At 39.9% G+C, this 23,052-nt stretch overlaps 1 protein-coding gene and 1 pseudogene across 3 annotated transcripts in view; both read right to left on the minus strand.

The window, feature by feature from the left end:
* Positions 1-23,052, minus strand: part of LOC128700398 (uncharacterized) — a 229,622-nt gene that overhangs the window by 69,283 nt on the left and 137,287 nt on the right. Inside the window, exons 1-2 of one of the 3 annotated variants that reach the window (XM_053793603.2) lie at positions 16,182-16,311; positions 855-984 (exon numbers count right to left, since the gene is read on the minus strand). The exons of 1 other annotated variant lie outside the window; for it this stretch is intronic. The gene's annotated coding sequence lies outside the window, so the exon portion shown is untranslated. Of the gene's footprint in view, positions 1-854; positions 985-16,181; positions 16,312-23,052 lie in introns of those variants that run through there. One more of the 3 variants, XM_053793601.2, reaches the window with a different exon arrangement.
* Positions 1-23,052, minus strand: part of LOC138854830 (cytochrome b-like) — an 80,394-nt pseudogene that overhangs the window by 32,645 nt on the left and 24,697 nt on the right.

Raw genomic sequence — 23,052 nt, forward strand, 5'->3', positions numbered from 1 at the left:
TGGTTGATTGGGGTCCTGTGTACAACCTGGCCAGCTCGGAGACACACACTCCACTTTCATACTTAGCAATGATCTCTTTCTTCATATCCATAGTAATTCTCACCCTTTTTGCTGTAGGGTTGGCACTAGAAGATTTCTTGGGGCCCATGATGACTTATTTTGCAGGTGCAATCACTAAAAAGGCTGTGATAACATGGAATGTTCCAACTGTATGCTTGGAAGCGACCGCGGTGGCTGGCTGGCTTGTAAACACTGGCCAGAAGTGGACGCGTCTGATGGAACAAATAGTGTTGGTCGAGTTTTTTAGTGCTAGTTGAGGCAAAAATTTTGCGTTAAAATGTATCGCTAGTCAGATTTATCATTAATCGATGCCAACGTTGGTCGAGGGTCCACTGTACTTTTAAAGGAAGGGTTTGGGATATTTGACTGTTTGGAGTGACATCTGAACTCTCATATCTGGGCGCCTCTGCAAAGACAGTGATTATGTGTGAATGATGGTGAAAGTGTTTTTTTTTTTTTTTGGGTGGGGGGGGGTTCACCCTGCCACGGTGGGAGACAGCCAATGTGTTGAAAAAAAAATAAAAACAAGGAATAATTTGTGGCCCTCGATTTGTAAGTTTAGTGCTGAAGTGGCCCATGGTGTTGATGCAGTAGGACCACCCTGTTCTATATCAGAGATTTTCAAAGTGGAGACCTCCGTTTTTACTTTGTTAAATGCAGTGTAACTTTTTGTGTCACATACATTAAATCCATTTACCAACTTTTTCCAGTTATTTTGTTAACATTATTTATGCCAGTAACACAAAATGCAACTCGACACCTCTATGTACAGTACTAGGTTTATGTTCACTTACCACTGGCAATACCAGCTGAGGCGTCCCGTTGAGGCGTCCCACCACTCTGAAGTTAAGTTAGCCCACCATTCTTGTCTTAGCATTTACAGTGCATTTTTCCTTCCATGAATACTAGTTATGGTGTACCAACCTGTTAGAGAAAAATGTATTCATAATTATTTAAGTACAGTACAGTACAGTACAGTACAGCACAGCACTGCGATAACCTCTGAAGAGACTAGGAGGCTTACTTGTGACATATCGAAGGTTCCACTCTAGGAACCTGGATTCAGGAAATACTTTCCTTATTATCACCTGATCAATCAAGCTGTTGCTGCCTGCAGCCCACAGGCCTATATAGCTATAACATGTTCTAAGTGGTGTAATGCTGTCAAGAGTGAACAAAAGACACCTTATACACACAAGGTATATGACTTCATTAAGCTCTACACAGCAAAATTATGTCCTGATAAAAGTTTGTTCTGTAACAAATGTCTTTTCTTCAAATAGTTATTACAATCTGACTGACCTAGTTTCTTATTCTAGCAACTCTGTACAGTGGTCCCTCGTTTATCGTCGTTAATCCATTCCTGGAAGTGTGACGATTATCGAAATAGACGATTTTCGAATCAATTTTCCCCATAAGAAATAATGTAAATACAGTGGACCCTCAGCTAACGATATTAATCCGTTCCTGAAAGTTCATCGTTAGATGAAATTATCGTTAGCTGAATTAATTTTCCCCATAAGAAATAATGGAAATCAAATTAATCCATGCAAGACACCCCAAAGTATGAAAATAAAATTTTTACCACATGAAATATTAATTTTAATACACACAAACTGACACTTACCTTTATTGAAGATCTGGTGATGATTGATGGGATGGGAGGAGGGGAGTGTGTGGAAGTTGTTAATGTTTAGAAGGGGAATCCCCTTCCATTAGGACTTGAGGTATCAAGTCCTTTTCCGGGGTTACTTCCCTTCTTCTTTTAATGCCACTAGGACCAGCTTCAGAGTCACTGGACCTCTGTCGCACAACATATCTGTCCATGGAGCCTGTACCTCCCGTTCCATTATGACTTTCCCAAAGTGGTTCACAACATTGTCAGTGTAATAGTCACCAGCATGGCTTGCAATAGCTGTGTGAGGGTGATTTTCATCCATAAAGGTTAGCACTTCAAGCCACTTTGCACACATTTCCTTAATCTTTGAAGTAGGCAACTTCTTCAATTTCTCTCTCCCCTCCTCCGAAGCAGTTTCCTCAGGTCTGGCCTCTTGCTGTTGAAGATGATCTTGCAGCTCATCAGTGGTTAGTTCTTCACTGTCCTCCTCCACCAACTCTTCCACATCCTCCCCACTAACCTCCAACCCCAAGGACTTCCCCAATGCCACAACTGATTCCACAACTGGCATACACTTCTCAGGGTTAGCCTCAAATCCTTCAAAATCCCTTTTGTCTACACATTTTGGCCTCAGTTTCTTCCAAGCAGAGTTCCAGGTCCTCTTAGTCACTCCCTCCCAAGCCTTACCTATAATGTTTACACAAATGAGGATGCTAAAGTGATCTCTCCAAAACTCTCTTAGAGTCAATCGAGTTTCTGTGGTCACTACAAAGCACTTTTGAAACAGCTTTTGTGTAGAGTTTTTTGAAGTTTGAAAGGTCCTGCTGGTCCATGGGCTGCAGGAGAGGAGTGGTATTAGGAGGCAAAAACTTGACCTTAATGAAGCTCATGTCCCCAGAAAGTCGCTCTGCCAAGTCTGAAGGATGAACAGGAGCAGTTTAATACCAGGAGGCACTTAAGGTCCAATTTATTTTCCAGGAGGTAATTTTTCACAGTGGGGGCAAATGCATGGTGCAACCAGTCATAGAAAAGGTCTCTAGTGACCCATGCCTTACTGTTTGCCCTCCACATCACACACAAATTAGCCTTGAGGACATTGTTTCTCCTGAACACTCTGGGAGTTTCAGAGTGATACACCAATAAAGGCTTCACTTTGCATTAGCACACATCAAGAGAGTAAGCCTGTCTTTCACAGGCTTATGTCCTGGGAGTGCCTTTTCCTCCTGAGTAATGTAGATCCTGTTTGGCATTTTCTTCCAAAACAGGCCTGTTTCGTCGCAATTAAACACTTGTTCAGGTTTCAATTCTTCACTATGTAATCCTTGAATTCCTTCACATATTTTTCAGCCACTTTTTGGTCCGAACTGGCAGCCTCACCATGCCTTATCACACTATGTATGCCACTACGATTCTCAAATCTCTCAAACCAACCTTTGCTGGCCTTAAATTCACTCATATCACCACTAGTTGCAGGCATTTTTCTAATTAAATCCTCATGCAACTTCCTAGCCTTTTCACATATGATCGCCTGAGAGATGCTATCTCCTGCTATCTGTTTTTCGTTTATCCACACCAATAACAGTCTCTCAACATCTTCTATCACTTGCAATCTCTTATTCAAAAACAAAGTTTGACCTTTCGCAAGAACAGCTTCCTTGATTGTATTTTCTTGGCCACAATAGTAGCGATGGTTGATTGGGGTTTGGTATACAACCTGGCCAGCTCCGAGACACGCACTCCACTTTCATACTTAGCAATTATCTCTTCCTTCATTTTTTTTTTTTTTCAACAAATCGCCCGTCTCCCACCGAGGCAGGGTGACCCAAAAAGAAAGAAAATCCCCAAAAAGAAAATACTTTCATCATCATTCAACACTTTCATCTCACTCACACATAATCACTGTTTTTGCAGAGGTGCTCAGAACACAACAGTTTAGAAGCATATACGTATAAAGATATACGACATACCCCTCCAAACTGCTAATATCCCAAAACCCCTCCTTTAGAGTGCAGGCATTGTACTTCCCATTTCCAGGACTCAAGTCCGGCTATATAAAAATAATTGGTTTCCCTGAATCCCTTCACTAAATATTATCCTGCTCACACTCCAACAGATCATCAGGTCCCAAATACCATTCGTCTCCATTCACTCCTATCGAACACGCCCATGCATGACTGCTGGAAGTCCAAGCCCCTCGCCCACAAAACCTCCCTTACCCCTTCCTTCCAACCTTTTCGAGGATGACCCCTACCCCGCCTTCCTTCTCCTACAGATTTAAATGCTCTCCATGTCATTCTACTTTGATCCATTCTCTCTAAATGACCAAACCACCTCAACAACCCCTCTTCAGCCCTCTGACTAATACTTTTATTAACTCCACACCTTCTGCTAATTTCCACACTCCGAATTTTCTGCATAATATTTACACCACACATTGCCCTTAGACAGGACATCTCCACTGCCTCCAACTGCCTCCTCGCTGCTGCATTCACAACCCAAGCTTCACACCCATATAAGAGTGTTGGTACCACTATACTTTCATACATTCCCTTCTTTGCCTCCATAGATAAAGTTTTTTGACTCCACATATACCTCAATGCACCACTCACCTTTTTTCCTTCATCAATTCTATGATTAACCTCATCCTTCATAAATCCATCCACCGACTCGTCAACTCCCAAGTATCTGAAAACATTCACTTCTTCCATACCCCTCCTCCCCAATTTGATATCCAATTTTTCTTTACCTAAATCACTTGATACCCTCATCACCTTACTCTTTTTTATGTTCACTTTCAACTTTCTACCTTTACACACACTCCCAAACTCATCCACTAACCTTTGCAATTTTTCTTTAGGATCTCCCATAAGCACAATATCATCAGCAAAAAGTAACTGTGTCAATTCCCATTTTGTATTTGATTCCCCATAATTTAATCCCACCCCTCTCCCGAACACCCTAGCATTTACTTCTTTTACAACCCCATCTATAAATATATTAAACAACCATGGTGACATTACACATCCCTGTCTAAGACCTACCTTTACCGGGAAGTAGTCTCCCTCTCTCCTACACACCCTAACCTGAGCCTCACTATCCTCATAAAAACTCTTTACAGCATTTAGTAACTTACCACCTATTCCATATACTTGCAACATCTGCCACATTGTTCCCCTACCCACTCTATCATATGCCTTTTCTAAATCCATAAATGCAATAAAAACTTCCCTACCTTTATCTAAATACTGTTCACATATATGCTTCAATGTAAACACTTGATCTACATATCCCCTACCCACTCTAAAACCTCCTTGCTCATCCGCAATCCTACATTCTGTCTTACCTCTAATTCTTTCAATAACAACCCTACCGTACGCTTTTCCTGGTATACTCAATAAACTTATTCCTCTATAATTTTTACAATCTCTTTTGTCCCCCTTCCCTTTATATAAAGGGACTATACATGCTTTTGAAACTGACTATTTTCGAAACCATTTTCCTCATAAGAAATATTGTAAATACAATTAATCCATTCCAGACACCCAGCAGTATTAAAACAATTTTTTTTACATGAAATATAGATGTAGTACATACACAATACAATGGGACATGATGAATGAAACATAACAGCATAACACTTACCTTTATTGGCAATTCTTCTTAGTGTATGGAAGACTGGAGGAGGAGAGAGATTGGATTACTGTATTTACTGTTTGGAAGGGAAATCCCCTTCCATCAACACCTCAGATACCAAGTCCTTTTCTGGGGTTACTTCTCTTCTCTGTTTCTTAATGCCTTTAGGACCAGCTTGAGAGTCACTGGAGCCCTGTCTCGCAAAAAAAGTGTCCAGAGAGCTCTGTTTCTGGTGTCTCTTTAAAACTTCCCTAAAATGAGCCAAGACTTTGTCACTGTACAAGTTGCTGCTATGGCTTGCAACAGCCTTCTCAGGGTGATGTTTCTTCATAAATCTTTCTATCCTACCCCACATTTCAAAAATCTCCTTAATTTCTGAAGAAGGCACCTTCTTACATCTCTCTTCCTCCTCCTCTGCGGCAAGATTCTGAGCTGCGATCTGTTGCTGTTCCTGCTGAAGCTCTTGCAGCTCCTCAGTGGTTAGCTCTTCGTTGTGGTCCTCCACCAACTCTTCCACATCCTCCAAACTCACATCCAACCCCATGGAACTGCCCAATGCCACAATAGATTTCACAACTGACATAGGCTCATCAGGGTCAGCCACAAACCCTTCAAAATCCTTCTTGTGGACACAATCTGGCCACAATTTTCTCCAAGCAACAACAGCTTCTTTGATTTCCTTTTTCTTTGCCACAATGGAAGATATGGTTGTATGGGGTTTGTTACACATCCTGGCCAGTTTGGCCACACGTACGTTCAATGATGTTTTTCTTAAATTCAATCGTATTTCTCACCTTTACCAAGGCTTGGCACTAGTAGCTTTCTTTGGAGCCATGGTAGCTTATTTAGCACTTGCAAGCACTAAAATGAATGGAATATTATGAAATATTTCATATGAACAAGTGAGGGGACTGCCGCTCACTGGTAAACAATGGCACACTGGCTGGGAAGGGAGGCCGAGGCGGCTCAGAGCCGTGAGTACGTGTCCAGGACGAACGACGATTAGCGAGTCAACCGACCATTTGTGAGCCAATGTTTGGACGAAAATAACGTGACGATTTCCGAAAAAAACGACTATCAAGCCCGACGATTATCGAGGGACCACTGTATTTCTCATATCTACTAGTGGAAGGTTGAAGAGTTGTAGACAACAGATATTAATAGTGTTTTCTCTAACTCTGCTTGTTGCATTTCAACTTTTCATCAGGTTTATTCTATGTTTCCATGGATATTTCACTCCAGTAAGTTATGGTATGTATCTTAAGAAAGTGGCCCTTGAGTGCTTCTCATGTACTCTCCAGTACGTATACACTTAGTGGCTGGTTTAATAGGTACATCTTTCTAGTACTGGTTAGGGTATCTTTTTGCTCCCAGAACAGACTGAATTCTTTGTAATATGGATTTAACAAGGTGATGGAAACATTCTTTAGAGATTCTGGTCTATGTTGACATTACAGTATCACACAACTGCTGCAGATTTGTCAGCTGCATATTCACGGTGTGATTTCTCCACATCCCAAAGGTTTACACCAAATTCTGACACTACCATCTGTATGTTGCAACAGAATACTCATGGCACCCTTGCTTTTTTAATGGGGGGAGGGGGGAGACATTGCACAATCTGCCGCCAAGTCTTTTGTTTTCGTAGAGAGTAATTTCCATGTGCAGATTTGAAACTAGTCCCTCTAGGATTTTCCAGGTTTAAATTATGATGCATCTTTCTTGTCTGCATTCCAAGGAGTACAGGTCAAGTACTTTGATCTGTACTCCTCGAGATGCTTTTTTTGTACTTATACGTGCAGTGAAAGTTCTCTATATATTCTCCAGATCTGCAGTTTTGCCTGACTTACAAGGGTTTGTTAGTGTACAGCAGCATTCCAGCCTAGAACCAAAAAGCTATTTAAAGAGAATCATCACTGGCTTGGAATTCCTTGTTTTGACTGTTCTCATTATCCATACTAACATTTTCCTAGTAGATGTGATGGAGATATTGTTGTGATCTTTGAAGGTGAGATTTTCTGACATTATCACTTCCAAGTCTTTCACATTAGTTTTCCCACTCTACTATGTGATAAAAATTTGTTTTATATTTCGATCTAATTTTTATTTCCTTGAATTTTCCACTGTAGCCATAGTTTCCTGTTCTTAGCTGATAGGATTGGAACCCAGTGTGGTCTCCTGCTGCTGTTGCCCATCCACTTTAGGGTTCAATGTGTTGTGCAATCAGAAATGCTCTTCTATATATGTATCACTGTTTTAACATATGGTTACCTGAGTTACTGTCACCTTCCAGTCAGCTTGAACCAGTCTGGCCATTTTCCTCTGATCGCTCTCATTAACAAGGTGTTTTCGCTCATGAAAGTGCCAGTTACTGGATTTTTTTTTTCATACCATTCTTTGTAAACTCTGGAGACTGTTTTGCTTGAAAATTCCAGGAGATCAGCAGTTTCTGAGATACTCAAACCACCCTATATGGCACCAACAAGCATTCTATGGTAAAATCACTTAGATCACATATCTTTCCCATTCTGACTTTTCATTTGAACAAGAACTCAACCTCTTGATCATGTCTGCATGCTTTTTGGCACTAAGGTGCTGCCAAGTGATTGATTGACTAGATATTTATATTAATGAGTAGGTATACAGGTGTACCTAATAAAGTGGTAACTGAGCTTATATAACAGTTGTTTTTCTCCACATATTACTGTACATTTGAACTGCTTCAAAAGCATTCTTGGTAGCTTAAAAGTTTCAGTGATTATGCAGGTAAAGACTGCCTACCTGGAGAGTGTCCCAAAGGTCAATGCCTCACAGCCTGGTCCCAGACCAGGCATCCTGGTGGATGGACTGAAAAATTAGCCTGTTGCTGCTAGCTGCAAAAAAGTCCAACATAACCACCACAGCCCAGCTGATTGGGCACTGACTTGAGAAACTTGTCCAGCCCTTTCTTGAAGACAGCCAGAAATCTGTTGGTAATCCCCCCTCATATATGAAGTGAGGATGCTGAAACGTCTTGGTTCCTTCGCACTTACCGAGTTTTTCCACAGTGTACTCAATGGACCCTTGTTTTTCACTGGGGTATCCTGCATTGTCTGTCAGCCTCTTACTTTCATTGGGAATGATTTGCATGCAGATTTGAGACCAATTCTGGAATTTTCCAGGTGTAGATTATAAAGCACCCTCTTGCCTTCATTTCAAAGAGTACAGATCGAGGAGCTTCAAATTCCCAGTAATTTAGGTGCTTGACTAAATCTATGTGGCAGTAAAGGTTCCTTACACATTCTACACATCTGCAATTTTGCCTCCCTTGAATGGAGCTGTTACAGTAAAGCTTGGCATCAGGTGTTTTGAAGTTTCTAGTTATCCAGCCAATCATTTTTCTTGCAGTTGTGATCCTTGAAGACGAGATCCTTTGATATGATCACTCCAAGTCTCTAATCTTACACTCTATTGAGTGATTCAAATTTGTTTTATCCTTTGTTCCTGTCTATATTTCCTCAATCTTTTCAAAAACAGAATAATAAATTGGTCCTCATTAATGCCACACTCATACAGACTCTAGATAAGACTGCAAAGGATGACAAGGTCCTATGATTTATGCCTCTATGTTGGATATGTGAATGAAGAAGAGAACAGGGGCAAGTACTGTGCCCTAGAGAACAAGAGCTTTTCACTATGGTAGTTTCTTATTTCACTCTGTTCACTATTACACTTTGGGTACCATTTGTTAGAAAATTAAATATCCAGCCATCCACTTTTCCAATTATTCCTTTTGCATGCATTTTGTGAGCTATTACTTTTGCAAAGTAAGTGTACCACATGCTGCATTTTGTGCATCTTTCACTGCATCTAAGACCTGTAATGGTCATGCAATTGTATTTTCCAACACCACCTCCAGGTCCAGTTCATTCCACTTCCCCACCTCCAGGTCCAGTTCATTCTACTTACCCACCTCCAGGTTCAGTTCATTCCCCTTCCCCACCTCCAGGTCCAGTTCATTCCACTTCCCCACCTCAAGGTCCAGCTCATTTCACTTCCCCACCTCCAGGTCCAGTTCATTCCACTTCCCCACCTCAAGGTCCAGCTCATTTCACTTCCCCACCTCCAGGTCCAGTTCATTCCACTTCCCCACCTCAAGGTCCAGCTCATTTCACTTCCCCACCTTCTGGTTCAGTTCATTCCACTTCCCCACCTCCAGGTCCAGTCCATTCCACTTCCCAACTACCCTGAGACTGAAAATGTATTTCCTAACATCCTCATGGCTCATCCGTGAGCTTAATTTCCTTCTACAGTGGTACCTCGGTATACGTTCCCTTTGGAATAAGTCCAAATTAGTATACATGTACGTCTTGTTTGGATGCGAAAATATTTGCTTAGTATACGACCTTTGTTTGGGATACGACTCACATGCTAGAACTTGTGTGATTTTGTTACAGAGTTTGGGGAATTTGTGGAGGCTGAGGGTATTGTTCCCCAACAAGTTTTTAACTGTGACAAAACAGGCCTGTTTTGGAAGAAAATGCCTCAAACAAGATCTATATTACACAAGAGGAGAAGGCATTACCAGGGCACAAGCCAATGAAGGATAGGTTAACACTCTTGTTCTGTGCATGCCAATGCAAGTGGGGATTGCAAACTGAAGCCTCTACTGATCTACCACTCTGAAAACCTGAGGGCCTTTAAAAAACATAACAGAGAAAACTCAGTTACCTGTGATGTGGAGGTCAAACAGCAAGGCTTGGGTAATGAGAGAATATATCAGCAAATGGTTTAATGCTGTGTTGGGCCAAGTGTAAAAAGTTTTTTAGAGGAGAAAAACCTGCCTCTGAAGGCCCTATTCATAATGGACAATGCTCCAACTCGCCCTCCAAGCTTGCAGGACTACGTGCTGCCAGAGTTTGACTTCACCACTGTAAAGTTTCTTTCCCCAACACGACTCCTCTCATTCAGCCTATGGATCAGTAGGTCATCAGTAATTTCAAGAAACTCTACACTAAAGCACTATTTGAGAGGTGCGTTGAAATGACCTCTGACACAGAGTTAACCCTGAGAGAGTTTTGGAAAGATCACTTTACTGTTGCCCACTGCATAACTCTCATTGAGAAAGCCTGGCAAGAAGTTTCATACAGAACAATGAACTCTGATTGGAGGAATCTGTGGCCAGAAGCAGTGGCTGAAAGGGACTTTGAGGGCATTGAGGCTGTGTCTGCAGTGGAGGATATTGTCTCTCTGGGCAGGTTCATGGGTCTGGATGTGAGTGATGGTGATGTGGAGGAGTGAGTGGAGGAGCACAGGGAATAGCTGACCACTGAGCAGCTGCAGGAACTTGAGGAGGAGGAGTACAAGACTAAGATGGATGCACTCTCTTCAGGCTCAGAAGAGGAGATAAAGGAAGCCCCTACTTCATTAATCAAGGAAATCTTTGCCAAATGTATTGACGTCAAAAACTTTGCAGAGAAGTACCACCCCAACAAAGCCTAAACAAGCCATAATAGCATTGTCTGGAATGACCAGACAATGTCACAGTTCCGAAACATCCTGAGGAGAAGGCAGAAGCAAAATTCTTTGAACAGATTTTTAGTAAAAGTCAAACCTGGTGAGTTTCAACCAGGTCCAAATAGGAAAAAAAAGACAGAAAAGAGAAGGGACTCTCCTATGAAACAATAACATTTCCTCCTCCTCCCTTCTCAGCACTATCCCAGTAGGCACTTGACTCTTTTCAGCAAAGTAAAATAAGGTTAAATTTGCATTTATTGCATCTAATTCTTTCGTATTTATGTATGTACAGTGGACCCCCAGTTAACGATATTTTTTCACTCCAGAAGTATGTTCAGGTGCCAGTACTGACCGAATTTGTTCCCATAAGGAATATTGTGAAGTAGATTAGTCCATTTCAGACCCCCAAACATACACGTACAAACGCACTTACATAAATACACTTACATAATTGGTCGCATTTGGAGGTGATCGTTATGCAGGGGTCCACTGTATTTTAGTATTAAGCAGTGTTTAAATTACATAGTTTAGTATTAAGCCATGTTTAAATTACTATATACAACCCTACCAATGTATAATTTGCCAATAATATTAGGATTTTCTTTCATGGGAACAGATTAATTGTTTTCCCTATATTTCTTACGGGAAAATTAATTTGGCATATGTCCTGTTTGGTATAAGTCCAAAGTCCTGGAATGGATTAAGGATGTATACCAAGGTACCACTGTATTTCTCCTTGTACCTGATCATCGCATTGTTAAATGTCTATCCTCGACTGCCCTATCAATTCCTCTGAGCATTTTGTGTTATACTAGTTTCTCCATGTGCTGTTGTTTGTGCCATTTCTCCATGTGCTGTTGTTTGTGCCATGTAGTATAATGTACAAAAAGCACAAATAAATGCTGATAAGGAAGGCACATGTGCAACAGTTAGGTATTTTTATTCCAAAATGTTTTGCCTACACAGAGGTTTCTTCAGTCAGATACAGAGGAGGCTGTGGAAGCAGCAGAGATGTAAACACAATGTAATCAGTCTGAGAGTGATGGACTGATTACATTGTCTTTACATCTCTACTGCTTCTGCTGCCTCCTCTGTATTTGACTGAAGAAGCCTACTATGTAGGCGGCAAGACATTTTGGAATAAAGATACCTATCTCTTGCACATGTGTCTTTCTTATCAAGTTGTCAGTATTGTATGCCATTATCATATTCATAAATAAATGCTACCGGACAAGTAGTACTACATTAGAGATAAGTGTAAACCCACGTTAATACACACATTGTACTGAAGTGCTGCTAATTATCCAGAGTATAGTTGTTACATTGACCTAGGTGCTTGTTGTGTTGACCTGGATGGTTGTTATGTAGGCCTGGGTGCTTATTACCTTGACCTGGGTGCTTGTTACATTGACTTGGGTGCTTTCATTGATCTGGGTGGATAGTTACAATGTAGGTCTGTAACACCCAGAGTTGCCCACCTGATGATACCAGGAACCACCTCAAGGTAGAAAAAAAAATTGTCATTAGTGAAAATTTAACACCTTTCATATATCTTTGATGAGTTTCAAGAGTCTTACTACTCTCAGAGCCCGGGAATGGGCCAGGTTCGTCTGGTGCTAGCCTGGTCAATCAGGCTGTTGCTGCTGGAGACCCACTGCCCCATATATCCATCACAGCCTGGTTGATCTGGCACCTGGTGAAGATACTTGTCTAGTTTTCTCTTGAAGACTTCTACACTTGTTCCAGCAGTGTTTCTGATATTTTGTTAAGATGTTGAGTAATCTGGGTTATGAATGTTGATATAGTGTTCCCTTATTGTGCCCACTGCCCCCCTGCTTTTCAATGGGTTTATTTTGCACTTCCTCCCATACCTCTCACTCCAGTGTGTTGTTATGGCAAGTGTGCAGATCTGGGACCAGGCCCTTAAGTACTTTCCAGGTATACATTATCATGTATCTCTCTCTCCTCTGCTCCAGTGAGTACATGTTCAAGACTAAGGCATTCCCAGTAATTTAACTTCTTCAGGGTCCGGACCCCCTATCTGAAACTTGTCCGCAGACTCCAAGAATTAAAAAAAAAAAACATTTTTTTCTTATGAAATGGTAGAGAATCTTTTTCTGGTGGTAATAAAATAAAAAGTACAAAATTTGATGGAAAACTGACGAAATTACACTATTGAGAATTTTGCTATGTCAGCAATGTTTACTCACTGGCAGTTTTGCCCATTTTGAGTTCTATTTTAGGCCAATTACATTGTTCCAGTCAACCAAATTATTAGCTATTTCACTAGTATGCCTTTCATTTTATAGACTGAGCACAAGAAACCACCCAATCAACTATTTCAACTACCCAATAAAGTGATAAGAAATTGATAGTTTGGCCAATTTCACACAAATTTCAAAATAGGGTCCAGAATAAACAATGCAGGCATTCCTGGCACTAAAATAACATTGCCTTTGTTCCTCAGTTATGTTTCCAGGCTTTACACACGAAATCCACTTTCATTTTTTATTCAAAGAATTTTTATTCACACCCAAACATAGATTCAATGTCATGCAATACTAAATGAAACCAAGAAATTGTGAATGCAATCATACAAACCATATGAAAATACACCACAACCTCGCTGTTTTAAACCAAAAACATGGTCACAGTTTTTTCTCATTATGCACTGCGTGCTTCAGCATTTTTTTTTTTTATATGGTGCACACTTACCACATGGATCCATCCTCTCATATCTAGGCCGAAATTTACTGCTCAGAGCTTATCTGAGTGAGCTGAGCTCATGGCGTAGAACTACGGCACTGACAATGGCTTTAAAGCTGTAGAACTACAGCATCGACCCAGAAAGGGTTAAATGATTTACTGGCTCAATGTGGGCTGTAAACGATCTCTGTATTTGTTCAAGCTCTGATGTTTCTCCTGCCTTGAACAGGGCCATCAACACTGACCAATATTCCAAGTGAGGTAGCACTAGCGATTTGAAAAGTGTCACCAATGGCATTATTTTCTTTGTTTTAAAGGTTCTCAATACCCACCTCGTCATCCTCCTGGCTGTCATGACCTTTGTCTTATTATGTTCTTTGAAAGGTCAGCTGACATAATTATTTCCAAGTCCTTCACATGTTCCTTTTGCTCTATTTGATGATCCTACTGAGTTTTGTATGCAGTGTTCGTTTTGAGTTCTTTCATTCTTTCCATACCTAAGCAGCTGGAACTAATCACCACTGAATGTCATGTTCTTCTCCACTGCCCACTGGAAAACACTTTTTATATCTTCCTGTAATTTTTTAGTGTCTTCTACTGTAGTGACTTTCATGCTTATTTTAGTGTCATCTGCAAATGATGATACAAAACTGTGATGGGTGTTTTTATCTATGTCTGTTATGAGGATGAGAAACACCAGAGGTGCCAGGACAGTGCCTTGGTGAACTGAGCTTTTTACCTTGCTGATGCTGGATTTTGCTCTGTTTAATACTACTTTTTGTGTTCTGTGTTATGAACCCGAAAATCCATCTCCCTACCTTTCCTGTAATGCCTATGGCCCTCATTTTGTGTGCTATCACTCCATGATTGCATTTGTTAAATGCCTTTGCAAAATCTGGCCTGTGACTGGGCTAAGAGAGTAGTAAGACTCTCACAACTCATCAAAGGTATATCACATCTGTATTGTGGTCGCCTTCATATGCCTCCGTAATTTTTTTATAGTGGTTCAGAAGCTGTGACAGGCATGATTGCCCTGCTCTAAAACCATGCTGGTTTGGGTTATGCTGGTTGTGCTGTTCCATGAAATTTGTAATCTGATATCTCACCACTCTTTCAAAGATTTTTACAATGTGGGAGGTCAGGGCTACTGGCCTGTAATTGTTAGCTAGTGCTCTACTACCTCTTTAAGGTCTCTGGTATTTCACCTAGAGCTAGGCTCTTTCTCCAAAAAATACTAAAGGCTCATGCTAATGGTACTTTGAACTTTTTTTTATAAATAGGGCATTCCATGAATCTGATCCAGGTACTGAGTGAGTGGGCATGTTATCCATTTTTTTTTTTTTTCAAAATCTATGGGACTAGTACTAATGTCCGTTAGTTGATCTGCGCGGCCTTCTGCTGATGTGCAAAATGTTTCTGCATTCTCAACCTTGCTGTCATTTAGTGGCTTGCTGAACACCAACCCATATTGTAGTTTTAGAATTTTACTCATTTCCTGCTCATTGTCAGTATACACGTCTCCTCTCAACAATGGTCCAATTCTACAGGTAGTTCTTAGCTTGGATTTTGCATAGGAATAGAAATATTTTGGGTTTCTTGTAAAATCCTGTATGGCCTTTTGTTCCCTTTGTACTTCTTCTGCTTGGTATGACATCGTAAGTTTTTGCTCTAATTCAGTTATCTCTCGGCTAAGACTATCTTTGCTCCACTACAATATAATTATGTTTTTAAGCATCTCAGTAACCTATTTTCTTTTTCTGTACCATCTCCTATGCTCTCCCTCTATATTTGATCTTCTTCTGGGTTTCCTTGATGGTACATGTTTAATTCAGACCTTGTATGCTTCTATATTCAGCATCTCCAGGCACCGGTGGGGTTTTAGGGTGCTCACGTCTGATTCTCAGGATATGTCTGATAGTTCTTGGTTTATTTTTTCCCAGTCAATTCTATGGTTGTTGAACTTAAACTTACTGAACATCCCTTCTCTTACATTAGTGCTGAAGTTCCCTAACCCTGAGTTTATACTCATCTGTACTTTTATGATGTTGTGGTCAGAATACATTGTTTTTGTAATTGTTATTTCTCTGACTAGTTCCTCATTGTTTATGAATATCAAGTCCAGGGTATTTTCATTTCTAGTGCGATCAGTTATCTGTTGGGTCAATAAGTACTTTTCACAAAGCCTCATTAGTTCCCTGGTACATACCTGTTGAGCCAGGGTGCTTCCTGCAGATATTTCTGGTATAACGTTGTGTTGAGCCATCTTCCATTTTACATGCAGGAGATTAATACACAAAAGTGTATTTAAAATAAACACATTAGGATTACATGTACTACATCTCCCAGCACATATAACACTTTCTCTGCTGCCAAAAACACATACAACAGTATATACTATAGTAATCATGGAATTATTAGAGCAAGTGGACAAGCAATGAATTCATCTAGAATTTAAAAATGTAATATGAAAATAAAAAATTATAGGCATGATATGGTAAACTTTTTGTTTACAAGAAAGAGTTAACTTACTGGATACAGTGTTAAAGCCTGTGTATAGTGCATTGTTACAAGTGCCCAAAAGGGAGATGAGAAAACATTTCTGAACAAGCCTGTGATTTTAGTTTCACATATACAAGTTAAATTTGACATACTGTAGTCCCGTGCTTACCTGTAGTTGATTTGGGGGGGGGAGGGGGTCACCGCCCCCATGGCTCAATCCCAGACCAACCCTCCTGGTACAAAGCCTGAACAATAAGGCTGTTTGTGCTAGCTCCACTCAGTCCAAAGTAGGCACCACAGCCTGGCTGATCAGTAACTAACTTTTACTTTCTCTCATTCTCAGATAAAACACTAGCCACAGATGTGTACCATCATTTGTTGATATATATATATATATATATATATATATATATATATATATATATATATATATATAATATATATATATATATAATATATATATATATAATATATATATATATATATAATATATATATATATATAATATATATATATATATAAATATATATATATATATATATAATATATATATATATATATATAATATATATATATATATATATATATATATATATATATATATATATATATATATATATATATATATATATATATATATATATATATATACATACACACACAGTGGACCCCCGCATAACGATCACCTCCGAATGCGACCAATTATGTAAGTGTACTTATGTAAGTGCGTTTGTACATGAATGTTTGGGGGTCTGAAATGGACTAATCTACTTCACAATATTCCTTATGGGAACAAATTCGGTCAGTACTGGCACCTGAACATACTTCTGGATTGAAAAAATATCGTTAACCGGGGGTCCACTGTATATATATATACGTATGTTGTTTGCAAATTTGAACAGCCTGGTAAAAGGAATGGAACATGTAAGTACTACTATCCAAAGGAATGACATAATCTCTTCAATAAAGGCCCAAACTGTTTTGCATTTTACATGAGATCAAAGTGACAACAACAATGACACTTTCTATTTCCAGTAAATATAGTATACAACTGCAAGTGAAAATTGGTGGCAAGTTACTTATGGGTTATTCCATATCAAGTGGACCAATTTTGAAAATCGTCCCCACCTGACCATCTCCAATTTCGGCAAAATTTTGCATCAAGGTTGGCATGTATACCAAACTAAGTTTGGGAAGATTTTAGCTCATGATGAAAATTTCACTGACCTGCAGCACACAATCAACAATCTTCAGGTTATTGCTGTGGCAAATCTTGAAGAGTACAAGTTGTGTAAGTAGACATGCCCATACAAGTTTTGAAGCCGATTTAAAAAATTGCATTCTTTTACATTTTTTTACAGTATGAAGCCAAAGTAAGCAAAAAGAATCTGTCATGTAAAATTGAATCTTGAATTCAGCTGTCTATATCTCTAAAGGAAAATATTATTTTAGTATGACATTATTGTAGCCAACTACCCAAGTGGACATTATTGTAGCCAGCTACCCAAGTGGACATTATTGTAGCCAGCTACCCAAGTGGACATTATTGTAGCCAGCTACCCAAGTGGACATTATTGTAGCCAACTACCCAAGTGGACATTATTGTAGCCAGCTACCCAAGTGGACATTATTGTAGCCAACTACCCAAGTGGACATTATTGTAGCCAGCTACCCAAGTGGACATTATTGTAGCCAGCTACCCAAGTGGACATTATTGTAGCCAACTACCCAAGTGGACATTATTGTAGCCAACTACCCAAGTGGACATTATTGTAGCCAGCTACCCAAGTGGACATTATTGTAGCCAGCTACCCAAGTGGACATTATTGTAGCCAGCTACCCAAGTGGACATTATTGTAGCCAACTACCCAAGTGGACATTATTGTAGCCAGCTACCCAAGTGGACATTATTGTAGCCAGCTACCCAAGTGGACATTATTGTAGCCAACTACCCAAGTGGACATTATTGTAGCCAGCTACCCAAGTGGACATTATTGTAGCCAGCTACCCAAGTGGACATTATTGTAGCCAACTACCCAAGTGGACATTATTGTAGCCAGCTACCCAAGTGGACATTATTGTAGCCAACTACCCAAGTGGACATTATTGTAGCCAGCTACCCAAGTGGACATTATTGTAGCCAGCTACCCAAGTGGACATTATTGTAGCCAGCTACCCAAGTGGACATTATTGTAGCCAGCTACCCAAGTGGACATTATTGTAGCCAGCTACCCAAGTGGACATTATTGTAGCCAACTACCCAAGTGGACATTATTGTAGCCAGCTACCCAAGTGGACATTATTGTAGCCAGCTATCCAAGTGGACATTATTGTAGCCAGCTACCCAAGTGGACATTATTGTAGCCAGCTACCCAAGTGGACATTATTGTAGCCAGCTACCCAAGTGGACATTATTGTAGCCAACTACCCAAGTGGACATTATTGTAGCCAGCTACCCAAGTGGACATTATTGTAGCCAGCTACCCAAGTGGACATTATTGTAGCCAGCTACCCAAGTGGACATTATTGTAGCCAGCTACCCAAGTGGACATTATTGTAGCCAGCTACCCAAGTGGACATTATTGTAGCCAGCTACCCAAGTGGACATTATTGTAGCCAACTACCCAAGTGGACATTATTGTAGCCAGCTACCCAAGTGGACATTATTGTAGCCAACTACCCAAGTGGACATTATTGTAGCCAGCTACCTAAGTGGACATTATTGTAGCCAGCTACCCAAGTGGACATTATTGTAGTCAGCTACCCAAGTGGATGTTATTGTAGCCAGCTACCCAAGTGGACATTATTGTAGCCAACTACCCAAGTGGACATTATTGTAGCCAGCTACCCAAGTGGACATTATTGTAGCCAGCTACCCAAGTGGACATTATTGTAGCCAGCTACCCAAGTGGACATTATTGTAGCCAACTACCCAAGTGGACATTATTGCAGCCAGCTACCCAAGTGGACATTATTGTAGCCAGCTACCCAAGTGGACATTATTGCAGCCAGCTACCCAAGTGGACAATATCACAATCCTAAAATATCAAACTCCAAATGTTTTTTAGTTCCTGTGTTAATGGTACCTAATAATGCCAACACAGACCTCACAGTGAATTTTAGGCTATTTTTGAAGACTAATAGCAAAAAAGCAGCACAACTAATTTTCTTAAATAGAAAAAGTAGATTCCAAACTACAAGATAATCTATTTTCTGGATAGGCATTTTGCCCTTGAATGGAGAAAACAGGCCTTAAAATAAGGTGATTTTTGGCTTACACAATGTTATAATGAAACTCAGGCATTTTTCAGTTGTTGTTATAGAGCAACAATAACTAGAACCTCATGTTTAGGTGTCCTTATACAGTTTTCAGAGGTGATTTCAGAAGTTATCTGAATTGATAGGGGCAAATATTTGTTTTGTAAATTAAGCTTATAGTTGCCAAAAAAGTGTCATGACAACTGTGATAGCAGATTCTGACCTTGCTGATTTTCGACAGAAAATTTTGTGAGTTAATGATTTTATGCAGTTGAATTGTACATTGTTGCATATGTTTTATTATGATATATTTGAATAAAATATTTCAATAGACTCTGATCTTTTTGTTCTACAGTGTAACATTTACTTGTATATATGAGCTGTAATATTTATGCCCAAATTTTATGTTTGTTTGGTGCTTATTTCAACTGAATAAGTGAAAAAAACTTTATCTTTTGTAGGCGGAAAATATGGAATCTGCAGAGCTTATCAGGTCTGAAATTGAAGCAAGCCCAGGGCAACTTAACCTATGTGCCGTTCAATTAGCCAACAATTTAAAGAGAAATGGTATTTTATACCAATTCTCTTCATCCGCTCTAAAGTTTTTCAAATGTAGTGTGATCAACACACACCAAACCAACATGCATTTGGGTCAGGAAGAACATGCTTACCACAACTACCTAGGGTGTGTTCTGAGGGTCAACACCCTCGTGGCCTAATCCCACTATACTGGTCACTAACTAACCAGACAATTAACCCTTTGAGGGTCGACAGGCCCTCTCCGAAACTCGTTCTCAGGGTCGGCCAAATTTAAAAAAAAAAAAAATTATTTTCTCTTATGAAAAGATAGAGCATCTTTTCCTGATCATAAAGACACCAAAAGTTTGAAATTTGATAGAAAACTTACGGAATTATGCTCTCGCAAAGTTAGCGGTCTCGGCGACGTTTACGCATCGGCGATTTTGCCCACTTTGAGCCCCATTTTCGGCCAATTTCACTGTACTAGTCGACAAAAAACATGAATATTTCGCTAGAACTCCATTTTTTCTATCGAATGGATGCAAGAAACCACTGATTTATGAAATTCAACTATCCAGTACAGTGGTCAGAATTTAGCAATTTTGCCAATTTCACACAAATTTCAAAAGATGCCAATTTCGGAATAGGGTCCAGAATAAACAAGAAAGACATTCCTGGCACTAAAATTACATTTCCTCTAGTCATTAGTCATGTCTCAAGTCCCCTCTTATATTCTTTTGCTTTCCACTTTGAATTTTTATTTTCACAAAAAATATAAGATTTACTGTTATGCAGACTACTGCATTAGTGTAAAAAATGGTATAAATATTATTGGTGCACTTGTGAAAGAATATTAGACTCACCAGTTGACGTGTATTGCACGCTTGGCACGATTTGTTTACTTTTGAAGTTTGGTAAAAATCGAACATTTCTGCTACTTTGAGCTCAATTTCAAGGCACCTTTCTTTGTAAAACCAGTCAAAATCATCTCAATTTCTGTAATATGTCTTCCATTCTATAAAATGAGACCAAGAAAACTAGAATACAACAATAAATACCATACGAAAATACACTGCAAAGTCGCTGATTTATTAAAAAAAAATGGTCAAAGTTTTTTTTTTCTCATTATGCACTGTGTGCTGCAGGATTTTTTTTATACTGTGCACACTGACCACATAGACCCATTCTTTCATATGAAGGCCTACCAGCTTTCTCCCACTAGATTTGAGGCCGCTAGAATTTATGAGTACTAGTACGTCAAAAACCCCTACGCGTAAAACGTACTAGTACGACGAAAACCCTCAAAGGGTTAACAATCAGAACAGAGAACCATGGATATGATTTGTATATTGTGTGCCAATCAGGCAATGTACCTGAAATGCAGCACCTGTCAGTTTTGCAAAGCTGTTTCACACAGAAAATGTATTGGTTTATCTGATGTGGACAGGAAGAATGGTCTGAAATCTACTGTTTTCTGGATATGTGACAAATACAAAGGTGTATTTGTAAAAATTTCAGACGTACTGACCAACATCTTTTCTCAAAAGAAAAATAAATAAATAAATGAATATATATATATATATATATATATATGTATATATATATATAATGTATATATATATGTATATATATATAATGTAAATATATATATATATATATACAGTGGACCCCCGCATAGCGAACGCATCGCATAGCGAACAATCCGCATAGCGAACGCTTTGTTCGCTGAAATTTTGCCCCGCATAGTAGACAAAAACCCGCTCAGCGAACTTCGTCCGAGACGCGTCCAATGTGGGCCCTCAGCCAGCCTCACATGTGCCGCCCGTCCCATTGTTTACCAGCTAGCCTCCGCGGTAACATTCAAGCATACACTCGGAATATTTCGTATTATTACAGTGTTTTCGGTGCTGTTTCTGGAAAATAAGTGACCATGGGCCCCAAGAAAGCTTCTAGTGCCAACCCTGTGGTAAAAAGGGTGAGAATTAGTATGGAAATTAAGAAAGATTTTGAAGGGTTTGGGGCTAACCCTGAGAAGCCTATGCCAGTTGTGGAATCCATTGTGCCTACTTCAAAAATTAAGGAAATGTGTGCACAGTGGGTTGAACTGCAAACCTTTATGGATGAAAATCACCCTGACACAGCTGTTGCAAGCCGTGCTGGTGACTATTTCAATGACAATGTTATGGCCCATTTTAGGAAAGTCTTGAAGGAACGGGAGGTACAGAGCTCTATGGACAGATTTGTTGTGCGACAGAGGTCCAGTGACTCTCAAGCTGGTCCTAGTGGCATTAAAAGAAGAAGGGAAGTAACCCCAGAAAAGGACTTGCTACCTCAAGTCCTAATGGAAGGGGATTCCCCTTCTAAACAGTAAGAAGATAATGCTCTCCCCTCCTCCCATCCCATCAATCATCACCAGATCTTCAATAAAAGTAAGTGTCATGTAATTGTGCATGCCTTTTTCAGTTTGTGTGTACTAAAATTAACATTTTTTTGTGGTAAAAAATTTTTTTTTTCATACTTTTGGGTGTCTTGCACGGATTAATTTTATTTCCATTATTTCTTATGGGGAAAATTAATTCGCATAGCGAACATTTCGCATAACGACCAGCCCTCTTACACGGATTAAGTTCGCTATGCGGGGGTCCACTGTATATATATATATATATATATATATTATTTTATTATCACACTGGCCGATTCCCACCAAGGCAGGGTGGCCCGAAAAAGAAAAACTTTCACCATCATTCACTCCATCACTGTCTTGCCAGAAGGGTGCTTTACACTACAGTTTTTAAACTGCAACATTAACACCCCTCCTTCAGAGTGCAGGCACTGTACTTCCCATCTCCAGGACTCAAGTCCGGCCTGCCGGTTTCCCTGAACCCCTTCATAAATGTTACTTTGCTCACACTCCAACAGCACGTCAAGTATTAAAAACCATTTGTCTCCATTCACTCCTATCAAACACGCTCATGCATACCTGCTGGAAGTCCAAGCCCCTCGCACACAAAACCTTCTTTACCCCCTCTCTCCAACCTTTCCTAGGCCGACCCCTACCCCGCCTTCCTTCCACTACAGACTGATACACTCTTGAAGTCATTCTGTTTCGCTCCATTCTCTCTACATGTCCGAACCACCTCAACAACCCTTCCTCAGCCCTCTGGACAACAGTTTTGGTAATCCCGCACCTCCTCCTAACTTCCAAACTACGAATTCTCTGCATTATATTCACACCACACATTGCCCTCAGACATGACATCTCC

This window comes from Cherax quadricarinatus, chromosome 71 (assembly GCF_038502225.1).
Source record: "Cherax quadricarinatus isolate ZL_2023a chromosome 71, ASM3850222v1, whole genome shotgun sequence".
In the NCBI taxonomy this organism is placed as follows: domain Eukaryota; kingdom Metazoa; phylum Arthropoda; class Malacostraca; order Decapoda; family Parastacidae; genus Cherax; species Cherax quadricarinatus.